A 14,821-nucleotide genomic window follows, 5' to 3' on the forward strand; every position below is an offset into this window, starting at 1 on the left:
TTTCTACTGGAATTATTTCTTTTTTTTATTATTGAGTTATATAGGTTCTTTACATATTTATACATATAGCCCCTTATTAGATATGTGATTCATAGATATTTTCTTCCATTTGGTAGGTTGCATTTTCATTTTGTTGATGGTTTCCTTTGATGTACAGCTTTTTAGTTTGATATAATCCCACTTATTGATTTCTGCTTCTCTTATCAAATTTAAAAAATCATCACCAAGACTGATGTCAGAATTTACTGCCAATGTTTTCTTCTCAATGTTTTATGGTTTCAGGTCTTACCTTCAAGTTTTTAATCCATCTGGAGTTGATGACTGTGTACAATGTAAGTTGTGGTCCGGTTTTGTTCTTTTGCACGTTGCAGTTTCCCTAACATCACGTATTGAAGAGACCTTCCTTTCACCATTTTATATTCTTCACTTCTTTGTTGCAAATTAACTGACCACATATGTACAGATTTATTCCAGTGCTCTCAATTTTGTTCCATTGGGCTGCATATATTCCCATGCCAATACCATAGCGTTTTTGAGTATTATAGCTTTGTACTATAGTTTGAAATCAGGATGTGTGATGACTCAACAGTTTTTTTCTTTCTCAGAATTGCTTTGTCTATTTGGGGTCTTTTGGGGTTCCATACAAATTTTAGGACTGCTTTTTCATCTGTGAAAAATGCCACTGGAATTTTGATACAGACTGCACTGAATTTGTAGATTGCTTTGGGTAGTACGGTCATTTTAACAATATTAATTCTTCTAATCCATTAGCACAGAATATCTTTCCATTTATTTGTGTTCCTCAATTTCTTTCATTAGTGCCTTATAGTTTTCAATGTACAGGTCTTTTACCTCCTTGATTAATTCCTAGGTACTTTATTATTTTTCGATAAAACTGTAAACAGGATTTTCTTAATTTCCCCTTTTGATAGTTTGCTATTAGTATACAGAAACAACAGACTTTTGTACACTGATTTTATATTCTGCATCTTTACTGAATTTGTTTATTAACTCTAACAGGGTTTTGTTGGAGTCTTTGGGATCTTCTGTATTTACTATCATCTACAAAGAGTGTTTTACTAACAGCCTGTACTCTCATATACTCTGCTAATTGCCTCCCACATAAATTATGATTTCCTTACATTTACTTGATCCTTGGAAGCACCTGAATTTAAACTGACATAACTGACTATAAAACAAACATCCAATAAGACTATTTTTTTTAAAAAAATTGTTTATTTATTAATTTTAGAGAAAGAGAGTGAGAGCGAGAAAACACGTGAGCAGGAAGAGGAACAGAAAGGGAAAGAGAGGAATAGGAAAACAACCTCAAGCAGACTCCCTGCTGAACATGGAGCCTGATTTAGGGCTTGATCCCATGACCCTGAGGTCATGACCCCAGCCAAAATTAAGAGCCAGACACTTAACCAACTGAGCCACCAGGTGCTCTAAGACTATGTAACAAGGTAATCACAAATACCCAGGAAATCAAGTTATTGCATGTTCTGATATAAATACTAGGTACAACACCAGTAGGTTCACTTTATTGGAGGTACCAAAGTGAAAATAAAAATAACTTTCTAAGTTATCTTCAAATTGAAATAGATGAATAGCTCTAGAAAAAGCTTATTACAAGACAAAACTCTGAAGATGAGCTATTATAATTTTGGTAAGGTTATTAGATTATTGTTTACATTAGTAAACTAAGTATATTATCATGCAAACATCAGCTTCATAAAGTATATCAACATTTATCTTTATTTTTAATTAATTGCTTTCACTTATTCTTTTTAATATTTTACTTATTAATAATGATGAATTGGACAACATAGTATAATATAATCACTATAACCAGAATTCTAGTGTTACCTCTGCCACCAAATAGTTGTTAACCTTAAACATCACATTACCTCTCAGGAACACATTTTTTTCATGGACAAAATAAAGGTTTCTCTGGATTACTAATTTTGAGGTCTTTAAACTAATTTTTATCCTCAAATTTTCAAATATGAAAGCTTTTGAAAATTTATTTACTTGTTTATTTTTTAAAAGATTTTATTTATTTATGTGACAGAGAGACACACAGTGAGAGAGGGAACACAAGCGGGAGGAGTGTGAGAGGGAGCAGCAGGCTTCCCACTAAGCAGGATCAAGCCAATGTGGGGCTCAATCCCAGGACCCTGAGATCATGACCTGAGCCGAAAGAAGGAACTTAACTACTGAGCCACTGAGGTGCCCCAGATTTTGAAGATTTTTTTTTTTTAAAGATTTTATTTATTTATTTGAGAGAGAAACAGTGAGAGAGAGCATGAGCTAGGAGAAGGTCAGAGAGCGAAGCAGACTTCCCATGGAGCTGGGAGCCTGATGCGGGACTCGATCCCGGGACTCCAGGATCATGACCTGAGCCGAAGGCAGTCGTCCAACCAACTGAGCCACCCAGGCATCCCAATTTTGAAGATTTAAAAGAAGTTTATGGCTGGGACACCTGGGTGGCTCAGTTGGTTAAGCAGCTACCTTAAGCTCAGGTCATGATCCCAGGATCCTGGGATTGAGCCCCACGTGGGGCTGCCTGCTTAGCAAGGAGTCTGTTTCTCCCTCTTCCTCTACTCCCTCTCTCTCTCTAAAATAAATAAATAATCTTTTTAAAAAATTTATGCTAAAAAGATTTGAAAGAAAACTGCCACTGTAGATTTTATGGCTATGAAAAAAAGAATTTATAGTTAAATTATTAAAATCAATACAGTTCAGCAGGTTGCTAGAACAATATACAAAAGCCAACTGTATGTGCAACAGAAGAAAAGTGCTTTTTAAAATGGTACATTTACAATAGCAACAACAAAAAAATAAGACAACTAAAAATTCTACCAAAAATGTTTATGGAGAAAAATTAAAAATGATAAAACTTAGTTGAAAGCTGTTAAACACATAATTATATGGAGATAAACCTTATATATAAATAAAGATTTAATGCCATAAAGAAGCCTATTCTAAGTTCATCTAAAATTTACTGCAATGCAAATCAAAATCCCAACAGAGTTTTTTAAGAATTTGGCAAGCTGATTCTAAACTTAATATGGAAGAAACAAGACCCCAAAATAGCCAAGACGATTCTAAAAAATAACAAAGTCAAGGAAATCAAGTTACCAGATAAGAAGATAGTTTCAGTAATAAAAACATTATGGTATTAAGAAATAAGCACCTCAGGCGCCTGGGTGGTTCAGCTGGTTAAGCAACTGCTTTCGGCTCAGGTCATGATCCTGGAGTCCCGGGATCAAGTCCCACATCGGGCTCCCAGCTCCATGGGGAGTCTGCTTCTCCCTCTGACCATCTCCTTGCTCATGCTCTCTCACTGTCTCTCTCTCAAATAAATAAATAAAATCTTTAAAAATAAATAAATAAATAAGCACCTCTTGCTTCTTTGACATCCCAAAATCTTCCTATGTCTACAAATCAATAAAGAAATTACCCCTTTGCTCCATAAAATCTTTCACAGTCTTCTTAGTCTGTCAAATGGTTTATAACTATTTAAAGATAAGAGCACGATGCCAGTGGCCTAAATGTTTTTTACCCTGGTCACTATTCTCCTCCCTAGAGCACATCTCAACTTAGCTATTCTAAATGTTCCTCTCTTCAAGATATTATACACTTCACCCAAACATCCTGTGGAATGGCAGACAGATCAGCTGCCAAAGGTAAGAATAAAATGACAGATTGTTAAGGATACATAAGTATCTATATTCAAACACTATTATTTATATTTTTACAGAGTATACAAGAAAAAAACATTGGAAAGTGACAGGAGGCAAGAAGCAGAACAAAGTCATGAGTTAGTATTATACCTTGACAATAACTACAATATATTGCAAATTATTTACAAAGCACAATTACTATAGTTCTAGTCCTTTTGTACATAAAAATTAGACAAAATCATAGGATAAAAATAATAAGAATAAAATTTTGAACATATACTTATTTATAAAATTGTATAAATTAATTGCAATGTGTTTTTTTTTTTAAAGCACTCAGTGACCTCCCTGTACAGAGTACTCTACGATGTTCTACAAAGTAACACAAAGGAAAGAAAGACATACGGGTAGGAAAGGAGAGCACAGAGGATCTAAAGTGTTTTAAATGTAATAAATATTCAAAAATATATATGTAAATACATATAGAGAAAAATGAGAGTGACTAAATATTATGTAGTAGGTGCCATAATGAATCTACAAATGAACATAGTAAATTGGAATTAACAAAGCAGTAAGACTAAAGGCTGGATGAACATTTTGGATTTTTCAGAAAGGCAACAGAGAGTCACTGCAGGTTCTTGATCGTGGGAGTGAAAACATGAAAGCAGTGTCTGAGGAAGAATTCTAACAGCTGTGTGTAGGATGAGTTGGAGGGAAAAAGAGACCAGAGACAGGGAATAAACAGCTACAAAGCTGTTGAAGTACAGAAGCATGAATTATAGCTACAAAGCACGACGATGTACAGAAGCACAAAGTACGTGACACATCACATAATAAAAACTAAGACAACTAGAAACTGTGCAAAAAATGAATAAATGAGGAAATAGGAGAGGCATTCCTTATATTTATTAAATTTAAACTTTTATAACACCTCAGTACTACATTCAACATGTAGACATAGGTCTTTTAATTTAATAAGGTATTAAATGATCAGTGTGCATAATAATACCAATCTCTATAGGACTGGAATAAGAATAAAATTGTTATTATTAAAAGAATTCTCTAATTGTAAATGTTACGTAAATATTCTTTTTGCAGTTTCTTAGGGAAGAGTTAGTTGTGATATAATGGAAATGCTCCAGCCATAAAGTTGAAAGATCTGAATTCAAATTCTGGTTCTAATACATAATGGTAATTTCAGTGGACCTTAAGCAAGTCATTTAACCATTCTGAGTAACTATTTCTTGTCTCTTCTTTTTTATTCAAGTATAATTAACATACAGTGTTAGATTAGTTTCAGTTACACAATATAGTGATTCAACAATTCTATACATTACTTAGCGCTCATCACAGTAAGTGTGCTGTTTAATACCCTTCACCTATTTTACCCATTGCCCCCACCTGCCTCCCCTCTGGTAACCAGAGTCTGGGTTTTTATCTCTTTTTTTATTTGTTCATTTGTTTCTTAAATTCCACATATGAGTGAAATCATATGGCATTTGTCTTTCTCTGACTCATTTCACTTAACATTATATCTTCAAGATCTTTCTATGTTCTTGCAAACAGCAAAATTTCATTCTTTTCTGATGGCTGAGTAATATTTCACTGCCTATATATATATATCTACCATTTTTTTATCCATTCATTTATAGACAGACACATGGGCTGCTGCTATATGTTAGCTATTGTAAATAAAGGTGCATATATCTTTTCAAATTAGTGTTTTCGCTTTCTTTGGGTAAATACGGTAGTTCTGTTTTTAGTTTTTCAAGGAACCTCCATACCATCTTCCCTAGTGGCTGCACCAGGTTGCATTCCCACCAGTGGGTGCCTGAAGCTTTTTTCCATGTCCCTCCCCACACTTGTTATTTCCCATTTTTTTATTTTAGCCACTGTTACAACTGTGAAGTGAGATCTCATTGCTGTTTTGATTTGCATTTCCTTGATGATTAGTGAATTCAAGCCTCTTTTCATGTGTCTGTTGGTTGTCTATATGTCTTCTTTGGAAAAAAGTCCATTCATGTCCTCCGCCCATTTTTAAATTGGATTATTTTTGTGTGTTTATGTGTTGAGTTGTATGTTCTTTATATATTTTTTATATTAACCCCTTATCATTTGCAAATATCTTCTCCCATTCAGTAGGCTGCCTTGTAGTTTTGTTGATGGCTTCCCTCACTGTGCAAAAACTTTTTATTTTGGTGTAGTCTCAACAGTTTAATTTTGCTTTTGTTTTCCTTGCCAAAGGAAGTATAAATACAAAAATGTCCTATGGTTGATGTCAAAGAGATTACTGCCTATGTTTTCTTCTAGGAACTTTATGGTTTCAGGCCTAGATCTCTAAACCATTTTGAGTTTATTTTTATGTATGGCATAAGAAAGTGGTCCAATTTCATTCCTTTTCATGCAGCTGTCCAGTTTTCCCAATACAATTTGTTGAATAGATTCTCTTATTCCCATTGCATATTCTTGCCACCTTTGTCGCAGATTAGTTGATCATATAACTGTGGGTTTGGTTCTGGGCTGCCAATGCTGTTTCACTGATCTATGTGACTATTTTTGTGCCAGTACCATACTGTTTTCATTACTAAAACTTTGCAGTATATCTCAAAATCTGGAATTGTGACACCTCCAGTTTTGTTCTTTTTCAATATTGCTTTGGCTATTCAGAATCTTCAATTGTTCCATATTAAATGTTAGGATTATTTTTTTTATTTCTGTGAAAAATGCACCAACAGCATTTTGATAGAGGCTGCATTATCTGCAGATTGCTTTAGGTAGTATGGACATTTTAACAATACTGGTTCTCCCAATCTACGAGCATGAACTATCTATTTGTATCTCACTTTCAATTTCTTTCATCAATATTTTATAGTTTTCAGAGCACAGGTCTTTCTTCCACTTCCTTGATTGCTTATTTCTAGGCATTTTATTCTCTCTGGTGCAATCGTAAATGGGATTGTTTTCTTAATTTCTCATTCTGCTACTTCATTATTAGTATATAGAACTGCAAAATTTCTGTATACTGATTTTGTATCCTGCAATTTTACTAAATTTATTTACCAGTGTTAGCAGTTTTTTGTTGGAGTATTTCAGGTTTGTATGTATAGTATCATGTCATTTACAAATAGTTAAAGGCTTAGTTCTTCCTTACCAATCTGGATGCTGTTGACTTCTTTTTCTTATCTGATTGCTATCGCTAGGTCTTCCTTCCAGTTCTAGGTTGAATAAAAGTGCTAAAAGTGGACATATTTGTCTTGTTCCTGATCTTAGAGAAAAAGCTTGATTTTTCATCAATGAGTATGATGTTAGACATTGGTTTTTCATACATGGCCTTTATTATGTTGAGGTATGTTCCCTCTAAACATGCTTTGTTGACAGTTTTTATCATAAACGGCTTTGGTACTTTGTCAAATGCTTTTCTGCATCTACTGAGATGACTATATAGTTTTTATCTTTTCTCCTGTTAATATGATGTATCATGTTGATTGATTTGTGAATATTTAACCACCCTTGCATCCCTGGAATAAATCCTACCTGATCATGGTGAATGGCTTTTTAATGTTATCATGGTTAATGACTTTTTAATTATCGAATTCAGTTTGCTGACATTTTGCTGAGAATTTTTGCATCTATGTTCATCAGAGATATTGCCTATGGTTTTCTTTTTTTGTAGTATCTTTAACTGGTTTTGGTATCGGGATAATGTTGATTTCATAGAATGAATTTGGCAGCTTTCCTTTCCCTTCTAATTTTTGGAAAAACTTGAGGAGAATACTTATTAGCTCTTTATTTTTTCTAAAGTCTTCATTTTTAAGTAATATCTACACCCAACTTGATCTTGAACCCATAACCCCAATATCAAGAGTTGCACACTCCAACTGAGCCAGTCATGTGCCTCTTTAAATGTTTGGCAGAATTCACCTGTGCAGCTGTCTGGTCCTGGACTTTTGTTTCTTGGGAGTTTTTTGATTACTGATTTAACTTCATTGCTAGTAATCTGTCTGTTCAATATTTTTATTTCTTCCTGATTCAATTTTGGCAGATACATACATCTAGGAATTTATCCATTTCTTTTAGGTTGTCCAATTTGTTGCCATATAACTTTTCATAATATTCTCTTATAATCCTTTGTATTTCTGTGGTGGTGTTTCTTATTTTTTTATTTTTTTTAAGTACTCTCCACACCCAGTGTGGGGTTTGAACTCATAACCCTAAGATCAAGAGTCACATGACAGAGAAAGCAAGGCACCCCTGTGATGCTGGTTATTTTTCCTCCTTCACTTCTGATTTTATATGAGTACCCCCCCAATCCTTTTTTTATAAGTCTGGCTAAATATTTATTAATTTTGTGAACTTTTCAAAAACCAGCTCCTAATAAAATCTTAAAAAAAAAAAGGTCCTGGTTTCATTTCTGTTCTATTGTTGTTTTGTTTTGTTTTTAGTCTCCATCATTTATTTCTGCTCTAATCTTTATTATTTTCTTCCTTCTACTGGTTTGGGGATTTGTTTCTCCTTTTTCTAGGTCCTTTAGTTATAATGTTAGGTTGTTTGAGATTTTTCTTGTTTGTTGATGTAGACCTATATTACTGCTAACGTCCCTCTTAGAATAGCTTGTGTATCATCCTCAAGATTTTGAACCATTGTGTTTTCATTTTCATTTGTCTCCACATATTTTTTTAATTTCATCTTTGATTTCTTGGTTGGCCCATTCCTTGTTACGTAGCAAGTTATTTAGCCTCCATCCATTTGTCTTCTTTTTGTGATTCATTTCTGGTTATAAAACTAGAATATAAAACCACTGTGGATGGAAAAGATGCATGATAGGATTTCAATCTTTTTGAATTTGCTGAGACTGTATTGTGCCCTAATATATGATGTATTGTGGAGAATGTTTCATATGCATGTGAAAAAAATGTGTATTCTGATGTTTAGGGATGAAATGTCCTGAATGTATGTTAGATCCATGTGGTCCAATCTGTCACTCAAAGCCACTGTTGCCTTGTTGATTTTCCATCTGGGTGATCTATCCACTGATGTAAGTAGGGTGTTAAGGTCTCCTATTATTATTGGACTACTATCGATATCTTCCATTATCTCTGTTAATAGTCGCCTTCTGTATTTTGGTACTCCATGTTGTGTCCATAAACACTTAAAACTGTAGTATCTTGTGGAATTGTTCCCCTTTTCATTAGGTAGTGTCCTTCTTTGTCTCTTGTTACAGTCTTTGTTTTATACTCTATTTTGTCCAATAAAAGTACGGCCACCCCAGCTTTCTGTTCACTTCCATTTGCGTGATAAATGTTTCTCTATCCTATCACTTTCAATCTGCATTTGTCTTTAGGTCTGAACTGTGTTACCTGTCGACAGTACATAAATGGGTCTTGTTTTTTATCCAGTCACCCTATGTCTTTTGATTGGAGCATTTAATCCATTTACATTAAAAATAATTGTTGATAAGTATATCCTTATTGGCATTTTGTTCCTTGTTTTATGGTTGTTTTGGTAATTCTTCTCTGTTCCTTTCTTCTCTTTTTCTCTTCCCCTATGGTTTGATAGCTTTCTTTAGTGATATTCTTGAATTTCTTTCTCTTTATTTTTTGTATGTCTATTACAGGTTCTTGATTTGTGATCACCATTAGGTTTCTAAATAACATCCTATGCCTATAGTAGTTTATATTAAGTTGATAGTTGCTTAAGTTTGAACCCATCCTAAAAGCACTAAATTTTTACTTCCTCTCCCCTCATTTTATATATATGAGCCCATACTTTACATCCTTTCATTTTGTGAATCCTTTGACTGATTTTTATAGATAGATTTTATTGCTTTTGTGCTTTAACCCTGTACATGTTTTATAAGTGATTTATCTATTTTTATTATTTGCAATTACCTGTAATGTTTTTTCCTTTCCTAATTTTTTTTACTGAGTAACTATTTTCAAAATGTAATACAAAAAACAATCTCTCATAAAGGCCTCAAGGAGTAATGAAATAAGCTATTAGAAAATCACTACATAGTATCTGAATTACTGTGAATGGTGAATGTGTTGTAAGGAGTGTGAAGAAGGAAGCCAGAAATAGAAGCCCATTTTGTCTGACCTTACTAGAGGGAAAACCACAACTATTTTCAAAGAACCATAAAAATCATCCCCTTCTCCACATTATTTAAGTGAGTAAAAAAATTCTCTGAAATATCTTATTAATGCTCCATTTTAGAAAATGCCCTCTGATGTACAAGATCTAAGCCACGGCAGCTTAAAAAACAATGGTTAAAAGTTACACTGCCAACAGGATTTTAAAACCAACAACAAGGGGCACCTGGGTGGCTCAGTGGGTTAAAGCCTCTGCCTTCGGCTGGGGTCATGATCCCAGGATCCTGGGATCGAGTCCCGCATCGGGCTCTCTGCTCGGTGGGGAGCCTGCTTCCTCCTTTCTCTCTGCCTGCGTCTCTGCCTACTTGTGATCTGTCTGTCAAATAAATAAATAAAATTTAAAAACAACAACAACAACAACAAGAGGCAATCCATGATTTTTTTCCCTTAGGTTACAGATACAAGAATTCACATTCTTAATTCTAATATTTATTATTTTAAAAAGAAGTAAAAAGGGACATGGGACCCCCAAAAAAAGCCCAGCCCAAGGGAACTTAAATAGTGGAAAGGTAGAGAATAAGTAAAGTTGAAATTTATTTATCTTAAGCAAGACTTTTATAGATTATCTGATAGAAATTAATGAATTTAAAGTTCCTTGGTGAGATCACCCCACCAATGGATTCCTAAAGTATGAGTTAGGGAATAGTTTATAAAATTAACTGCAGAGCACTTTTAGCTCAATGAAGTTTGAGAAATAAGATTTAAAGGAGATAAAAGGGGCACCTGGCTAGCTCAGTCAGTAGTGTGCAACCCTTGATCTTGGAGTTGTGAGCTCAAGCCTCACGCTGGGTATAGAGATTACTTTAAAAAACAACTTAAAAAAAATAAATAAAGGGAATATAAATAAACAGTATTTATAAATATTTCCTTTCTAGCCTAGACCAATCAGGTTCTACTTGGCTAGTAGTCTTCAGCAAACTATTCATTCATTCATTCATTCAACTCTATACAATATACTAAAGAAAGTACTGTGAGGATTACAAACATAGTATGAGAACAAGCATTGAAGAAATAAGATCAGTACATACAATAAAAGTCACATGACAAAAGTATAAATAAAATATTTATGCAAGAAGGACCAAGATAGCTCTAGGGAGTGTATAAATTAAATCTAGGTATAGAAAACTAGAAGGAGGGAGGAAGAAAGGAACTATAGGTGGAATGACCAGTGTAAGGTAATGACAGAGACCAAAAGAGGAACTTACAAGAAGGAAGTGGCTAGAGCAAAGGGCTTGAAATTAAATTATCAGAATGTCAGATCTGGAACTAGACTGAATACTAGCATAGAGGACTTGAACTTTATTTGCATAAATTAAGAGTTTATGAATAAGGGGAGATGAAGAAAAAGGTTTAAAATAGGAATATTAATCTTACATAATGATTAAAATATAGAGTAAGGAGGAAAAATAGAGTCAGAAACGCTGCTGTTAGGTTTAACTATAGAAATAGTTTATCAAACAGGATCATAACAAAAACTCACATCCACCCAACTTGTAATACGGCTAAATCATATTTTAAGAAAAATTATGTACACATTTAACTCCATAAAGTTAATCTTAATGCACTCAGTAGGGGGTCGATTTCACCCACCCCAAAATTCAATGCATTTATTCTCCAAAGTAAACATGAGGTGGGAACTATGATTCTATATCCTCTCAGTCAGTACTAATCCCTGTATGCCTCTTACAGCATCAACATCTAATTCTACTCTGGAGGAGGAGATGTACTTTCACATAACATATTCCCTAGTCCCAAGCAAACCACTTCATCAAGCTCTCCACCAAAGAAAAAGAAAACAGTAATCTGCTCTAGCACTAAAGGAAACGTCAGGCTTAATGGAAAACAATACTACATTGTATTTTATGTGCTATTTGAGAAACTCTCAAGAAAGATTTTGGCTCAGGGCCCCTGGGTGGCTCAGAGGGCTTTTAAGCCTCTGCCTTTGGCTCAGGTCATAATCCCAGGGTCCTGGGATTGAGCCCTTTGTCTGGCTCTCTGCTCAGCAGGGAGCCTGCTTTGTGCCCTCTCTCTCTGCCTGCCTCTCTGCCTATTTGTGATCTCTCTCTGTGTCAAATAAATAAGTAAAATCTTTAAAAATAATAATAATAATAATTTTGGCTCAATTTTTGTTTCACATACCAATTTTGGGGCCTAACCTCTGCTTAATGCCTTTTGTTTCCCTCATCTTCAGCATCTTAAGCATATTGGAGATAGCAAAACAGGGATTTAGTTCAAAACAATTATTTAAGGGCAGAAAAATTCCTGAAAAAGTGAAATGTTTAAAGAATTAAAATCAGGCAAATTTTTAAGAAGTACCTGAGGGTGGGTAAGGTTACAGAAAGCATGGGCAAAGTATGAGACACCTGTCCTCCATGTAACTTAGGTATAAAAACAATAATAATATGTCTCTTTATTTTCTCCCATAACCACTAAAATCCCTTCCCCGAGTCAACATTTTCAAATACTATTATAAAGTCCTGACAAACTATTTATTAATAGTCTTTTGTACCATACGAACATTTACTAAAAACTAACACAATTTAGGAAAGAGAAGTGTTTTTATTTTTATTATTTTTTAAAGATTTTATTTATTTATTTGAGAGAGAAGTACAAGCTACTGACAGAAGCAGAGGGAAAGGGAGAAGCAGTCTCCCCACTGAGCAGGGAGCCAATGTGGGGCTCAATCCCCAAACCCTGAGATCATGACCTCAGTGGAAAGCAGATGCTTAACAAACTGAGGCACCCAGGCAACCCAAGTGTTTTTATTTTTAAAGAACAAACTTGTGTTTGCTTTGCCTACCTGACAAAGTATTTCCAAGTCACTTATTTATCCAATGCCTACCGAGAAACTACTATGTGTAGGTGCTAGATGCTAAGTACAAAATGAAATAAAATATAATCCACTCCTTTCAAAGAGTTTATAATCTAATGAGGGAGACATACAATAATTCATGTAATCATGTTATAATCAGAGTATATGCAAGATACCACAGAAGCAAAGAAAGGGGTCTGGAAGGGCGTTTTTAAAGAAGTATTAAGTAAATTTGGAAGGTCAGGTATAAATTAAAGCTGTGCTTCCTAAACTTGATTGTGCATCAGAACCACATCTAGAGCTAATGTCTAGGCATTGCTTAAGAGTTAAATATTAAATCACGAGAGGTGGAGCCAAGAAATCTGTATTTTTAACCACAAGAGATTTGGAATCACAGCCAGGTTTTGGTAGAAGTGAGCCAGAAATACAGACAACCATTCCAGGCACAAAGAATGGCTCAGTATGGTCAGAATGTGTGAAATACAGACAGAAAATCAGAGAGAAATCAGAACAAGAGTAGTGACATTTCAAACAGGACCTATGGAATTGATGTGAACTTCCAAAATAAAAGGCAATCACTTGTGTCATGTATTTCAACAAATGATTTGTGACATGAACTCATTTCTTATCAAGTATACGGGAAAATTAAATGCAAATCTTTGCATCTCAAGACAAAGGTAAAATGCTCCCTTGAAAAACAAGCAAATTAAAAAATAAAAACAGGGACGCCTGGATGGCTCAGTTGGTTAAGCAGCTGCCTTCGGCTCAGGTCATGATCCCAGTGTCCTGGGATGGAGTCCCACATCAGGCTCCTTGCTCGGCAGGGAGCCTGCTTCTCCCTCTGCCTCTGCCTGCCATTCTGTCTGCCTGTGCTCGCTCTCTCGCCCTCTCTCTCTCTCTGATGAATAAATAAAATCTTAAAAAAAAAAATAAAAAATAAAAACAAAATAGAGCTCTACTCATCATTTTTATTAAATGTAATAATCATTTCTCTCAGCACACATACCTAGAATATGAATAAAAGTTATAATATTTTTAACTTAAAAATGTTCCATAATGTATAAACATAAATTCAAACTGTATTTTGAAATTCTGGCTTTAAAACTAAAAGCTGTTCTTAATGATTTGAAGTTTCCAAACTCTTATTTTATAATTTGTTACTTCCTAGGAATTTAGTTAGAGAGAGTTTTATACTTAATTTCAGGAAGGAGTAAAGTAAAACAAGTCACCAGTAAAAGGAATATTCACCATAAACAGGCTAAAAGCCAAATTGAATCTTGTATATTAATCTCTGTTTATTAAAAAACAGAAGGCTTAAATCTCCAATTCATTCCCCAAAAAAGACGTCATAAAAGAGAGGTAGACAGGCAATCATGTGAAACAGGAATAAATTTTTAAAGAACATTCTTCAGAACCTAGGGGCAAACCTACCACTTATAATATATAAAAATACATCCTATGGTTATATTCTATTTTTTTAAAAGTTCCTTTAAATCTTACTTAGACCATTTAAACATATCATAATAACGTACAGACCCAAGAAAGGTTCACTTACTAAAGTGAAAACTATTGCCAAACTATGCAGAGTAAGTCCCTGGAGGAACACATAGGGTACAGAAGCAACAGCAGTTAAAAGCCAAAGGACTAACCACATAGCCCTATTAGAGGAGAACCAAATGATAAATTATAATAATTGGCTAATTACAAGAATAATACCTGTAAACTTGATATAGCAAACCATTCTTTCTCAGACTTAATTTAATATACTTTTTAAAATGGTAATATTATCAAGTTGCCTTAATTTCCAGATGAAATCCAGGAATTAGAGTTCCTGTCAGCTTCTCAGACTAAAATGATCTATTTACATAGAATGTAATATATCTTTGTTTTCTGCGTCATTCACTGCTTCCTTTCTGCTCCTGCAGCATATTACACATATCTCTACTTGCTTTCTATTGCAAGGATCTGAATCCTGCAACGAGGATACTATTATGACCAGCTAACAGCCAAGGAAATGGGCTTAGCATGATGAAATCACCACTAACCCAGGTTTCAAACTCAGATCTGGTTGCAAAGCTCTTTCCACCCTGCCTCAAAGAAGGAGAGGAGCACAGGACTAAATAAATCAAAACTAAATAATTGAACTGAGTGCAGTTTCTTCTATAACTATGTTG

At 34.3% G+C, this 14,821-nt stretch overlaps 1 protein-coding gene across 1 annotated transcript in view; it reads right to left on the bottom strand.

The window, feature by feature from the left end:
- Positions 1-14,821, bottom strand: part of PIGK (phosphatidylinositol glycan anchor biosynthesis class K) — a 125,463-nt gene that overhangs the window by 101,854 nt on the left and 8,788 nt on the right. The gene's annotated exons all lie outside the window — the stretch shown is intronic.

The sequence above is a fragment of the Mustela nigripes genome, chromosome 14 (genome assembly GCF_022355385.1).
Source record: "Mustela nigripes isolate SB6536 chromosome 14, MUSNIG.SB6536, whole genome shotgun sequence".
NCBI lineage: Eukaryota > Metazoa > Chordata > Mammalia > Carnivora > Mustelidae > Mustela > Mustela nigripes.